Source organism: Melitaea cinxia, chromosome 14 (genome assembly GCF_905220565.1).
Source record: "Melitaea cinxia chromosome 14, ilMelCinx1.1, whole genome shotgun sequence".
In the NCBI taxonomy this organism is placed as follows: domain Eukaryota; kingdom Metazoa; phylum Arthropoda; class Insecta; order Lepidoptera; family Nymphalidae; genus Melitaea; species Melitaea cinxia.
Window position 1 is genome coordinate 8,469,010 of NC_059407.1, and position 5,415 is coordinate 8,474,424.

The window sequence follows — 5,415 nt, forward strand, 5'->3', positions numbered from 1 at the left end:
GAAAGTGTTTCATTTTTTATACTACAAGCTTGAAATTTGGCAGGAAGGTAGTTAATAGTTAGAAAACATCTATTATAAAATAATTTTACGAAACGAAGTTATAAAGAGGGTTTAAGGCTCTCGATAGTTTTTATAAAAATCCCTAATTTTATGTGCTACAAACTTGAAATTAGACAGAGCTAGTTTATAGTCATTAGACGTCGCTTATGAACGGGTTTTGTGAAAGGACCAGATTAAAGTGATTTTAAGGCTCACACAAATTTTGTATAAACAGTTCTTTATTTTTAAATAATAACTTACTTCACACTTCACTTCAGCCTATCGCAGTCCACTGCTGGACATAGGCCTCCCCAAGTTCGCATCAAAAATGGAATGAACTCATGTGTTTTGCCACCGCGCTTGGTAGGCGGGTTAGTGACCGCGGGGCTGGCTTTGTCGCATCGAAGACACTGCGGCCCGTCTTCGGCCTGTGTATTTCAAAGCCAGCAGTTGGATTGCTATCCCGCCATCGGTCGGCTTTTAAAATTCCAAGATGGTAGTGGAATTGTGTTATCCCTCAGTCGCCTCTTACGACACCCACGGGAAGAGAGTGGGGTAGCTATATTCTTTACTGCCGTAACCACACGGCATTAGTTAATAATTATTAGACGTCATCTAAGAACTTTTCGCAACTAGGACGGCATTGATGAGGTGTAAGGGCTGTCATAATATTATTTAAGTTTGTTTATTTTTTGTGCTATGAACGTAAAATTTGACAGAGAGCTAGTTGATAGTTAGTAAACGGTATGTAAGAACGACTTTTCGATGGAGCTGTATGACTGTATGACTAGACCATCATTTTTTAAATTAGAAGCATAAAACTTTATTTTTGGAATACTGCTTAAAAATCAATAAATACGTCATGTCGCCATACGTCAGCATTTGTGGACAATCTACCATGAAAGGGTGAAATGAAGGTTGAAAGTTTAAATGCAAAATTCTTCGTTTTTGAAGGCTGGATACATCAAATTTTATTCTGGTCTACTAATAAAAAATTAGTTAACACGTGTATGAGCTTTTGTGGAAATTCTAACCATAAATGGGTGAAATATGAAATGAAATTTGAATTAAAGTTCATCATTTCTGGAATAAAAAGCTTGAAAGCTTTTTCTTAGGGTTTTGATCACAAATAGTTAAATTTGTATTTCAGGGTCCACTCCACGGGAGACCACTCACCAGAGAGAAGGAGACGCTGATATGCGCTCCTTCACCTTCCGCAATAGAGTGAGCCACCGCACACTCGCCACCGAGGTAATAGAGCACTCACCGTATCCGTGCCGCCTTCGCCTAAAGAGCACTTACGGACACGGTGAGTGCTCTTGAGGTGAAGGCGGCACCACGCACAGATAGGCCAACTTCTGTCACTATGACGATGATAAAAAAAGGGGCGAAGGGAGCTCGGAACCAAAAATGTTATAGTTATACAAAGAAGCTGTGAGGCTGGTGTGATGATTATACACTATTTTAGCCCCCCTTTTTTAAATATAATCAATTTCTACAAGAGTAAAATCGCGGGCAAGTATTAGTACGAGCATTTGCTATAAATAAGTAACTTCAAACAAATAAGTCAATTAGTACCTCCTGATTTGATTCTCTATAAACTTTTCATGAAATAAGTAATTGAGATGTTATTGAATTTCGTATTGCTGTAAATATCGGATGTCTGAAATAAAATCTCTCAGCAATCGTAATCAAATCTGACAAAAAAAAATTTAAATTATTTCGTATAATATTAAGAGAGACCAAGAGAAGTCGTAACAGTTTTTACTTTAAGTCACATAGCTTTAAAATCATCGATTGGTGGGATAGCCATCCTACAGTTGGCTTTTTAAATACACAGATCGAAGATGGGCAGCAGCGTCTACGATGCGACAAAGTCAGCCCTGCGGTCACCAACCCGCCTGCCCAGCGTGGTGACTATGGACAAAACACATGAGTTCACGCCATTTGTCCTATGTCCAGCAGTGGACTATATTAGGATGAAATGATGATGATGATGATGATGATGTAACGCGTTGTATATCAAATAAAACCTTGTTTAATTAACTAATAAATGGATACGACACACAGTGCCGCTATTTCTTTTGACTATTATAACACTGCCTATTTAATATATACCTAATTACTTTATACCAAGTTTAGTCAGGTTCGTGTATATTTTAATTATACTTAAGCCATGCACAGCCTGAGAGTTTTACTCCATTAAGAGCTTTAGAGCTTAATCCGTAGAACGGCTCTACTAGAAGTTGGGAGATATAATTATGCTCAAAATTTATTACGAAAAATGCAGTTTTTTCATAATTTTTTCTCACAGTGGCTCACTCAGCATTGTCAGCTAGAATTTGAACCAGTAAAGTATCGTAATTATAAAAACTGAATCTTGACTTGCTATGTGTCAATGTGATGTCATTAAATGAAAAATAAAAAAGCCTTTTATTTCCTAATGTTACAGTTTTCTTATAAATGCTATTAATTATTTTTAAAGGTCCAATACAATTATAGCACATGGTTAGACTCATATATTTGTTTTAGATTGCTTAGTTTTTAGTTTGTTTGACTGTAGTAACTCTGTACTTTATATTTATTTGTATATAGCTATTTATTTAGGTACCCCGCTCAGGTGAAGGCCTCTTCCAAAGATTGCCACGTTTCGCAGTCTTAAGCTATCTGTTTCCATTGCGATCCAGGTATTTTTTTGATATCGTCCTCCCAGCGCACATAAGGTCTACCCTGTGAAGTTTGCCCAATCTGTGGTCTTTAAGTCGCGCTACATGCCCGGCCCACTTCCATTTTAATTTTGTGCATGGTTTAAGTGCGGTACCATGATAAGGAAACCAGGATCTGATGATGGCATCCCAGAGAAATCGAGGGAAACCCTCAAATATCGTAGTGACGACTAGTGCGTTTGTTAATTGTTTTCGTCTACTTACCTTTTATTACTCGATGTATTGTCGATGTAATTGAAGTCGGTTTTTTCGTTTGCGTGCAAACACAATTGTTTTTTGTACTTTTTTATATTCAACATACTACGCTCCATTCCCCTTTGACATGTAATTATTTTATTTTTTGTACTGATAGTGTACTTCCGTGTTTGGCACGCGTATGCTAAACATGGGATCAGACAAGAGTCTATAACTTTCTTTTTTAACTTTAAAGGCATATCACTTTTAAACACTTCTTTGAAGCTTCAGTACTTAGTCCATGTGTTTTTACTCTCCTTTCCACTTCTAGCTCATTATTGTCTTTGTTGAACCCAATTTGTTTTGCTAAATAAGTATACTTTCGACATATTCTATTATTTCACGGTCAATTTTCATGTTTATTTTTATGTAGTTGGACATAATTGTTGTTTTAATAAGGTTCATTTCGAGGCCCACTCGTCTGCCAGCTATGTGTATGTTGTTTCGGATATTTAAAAGATGTCATTAATTTATATTAAATCTTAAGTATTGACACGATTTTGAGGTATTTTTATTCTAGTAGGTATTACGCAAAATACGACGTCCTAACAAATTAAACCTCGTTCTGAAGTAAATGTGGCATACGTTCCAAATCAGTAATTATACAAAGTAATTTTATAGAAAACGTAAGCGATGTAATTTGTTACTGAGAATTCGGTAATCTCTTTAAGATGTTTATTTACAATGTAGCAGGGCTACGTCGTAGACAATATGTGCGTAGTATAAGAGTGTGGGCGAGATCTAAAATTAGTTAAGCTAATTTATGTTACAAAATCTTCTCAATTCAAATAATTATTTTATATTATAATCTATAATCTATATAATATATATAAAAGCGAAAGGTCACTCACTCATCACGAAATCTCCGAAACTATAACACCTACAAACTTGAAATTTGGCAGGTAAGCTCCTTATGGGACGTAGACATCCGCTAAGAACGGATTTTGCGAAATTCGACCCCTAAGGGGGTTAAACGGGGGTTTGAAGTTTGTATGAAAGTCCTATGTTTTTGAAGTAAGAGACTTAAAATTTAAAATGTATACTCTATAGATGGTGAAAAGGTGTTCAAATAATGTATCTTTAGAAATCAACTCCCTTTTGGGGTTAAAACAGGGGATGGTAGGTTGACTCACTCATCACGAAATCTCCGAAACTATAACACCTGCAAACTAGAAATTTAGCAAGTAGGTTCCTTATAGGGCGTAAACATCTGCTAAGAACTGATTTTACGAAACTCGACCCCTAAGGGGATAAAACGGGGGTTGGAAGTTTGTATGAAAGTCCTATGTTTTTGAAGTAAGAGACTTGAAATTTAAAATTAACGCTCTTTAGATGGTGAGAAGGTGTCCAAATAATGTATCTTTAGAAATCAACTCCTTTTTGGGGTTAAAACGGGGGATGGTAGGTTGACTCCCTCATCACGAAATCTCCGAAACTATAACAGCTACAAACTTGAAATTTGGCAGATAGGTTCCTTATAGAGCGTAAACATCCGCTAAGAGCTGATTTTAGGAAACTCGACCCTTAAAGGGATAAAACGGGGTTTGGAAGCTTGTATGAAAGTCCTATGTTTTTGAAGTAGAGACTTAAAATTTAAAATGTATGCTCTATAGATGGTGAGAAGGTGTCCAAATAACGTATCTTTAGAAACCAACTCCCTTTTGGGGTTAAAACGGGGGATGGTAGGTTGACTCACTCATCACGAAATCTCTAAAACTATAACATCTACAAACTTGGAATTAGGCAGGTAGGTTCCTTATAAGGCCTAGACATCCGCCAAGAGCGGATTTTACAAAACTCGACACTTAAGGGGGTTAAACGGGGGGGTCGGAAGTTTGTATATCTGGATGGTCCATCCATCCAGGATGGACAAAGATGAAATTTGGCAGGGTGGTAGATTAGTTAGTAGACGTCCGCTAAGAACTGATTTTTCAATATTCCACCGCTAAAGGGGTTTAATTTGGGTTGATAGTTTGTGTGAAACATATACAGCAGGGTCGGTTTAAAGGAAAATAACCGCGTTTGCAACCCTATGTCTTCAAGAATCATTTATTGATCACTTATATATTATAAGTAGTACATTTTTTTTTTACAATATCTAATCTTTACGTTACTAGAATACTTTTTTATTTACCCCTGTCGTCACGGAAGAGCGTGCGTTACGCTATTCCGTGGCATATATTTACGTAGAACCATAAAATACTAAATTACATGCAGTATATTTTAAACATATTTACACTACAATACTATACATTATTTCATAGTACAATTCTGACGAATTCAACGAAACGTTTTGTTCAACGTGACGCGCGGTTCACGCGGACGTAGCCGCGGGCAACAGTTAGTGTATTATAAAAAAAGTCCCCAAAATCCAATTCCCGCAATGGAGAGAGGGCTTCAAGAGGAAAGTTTACGG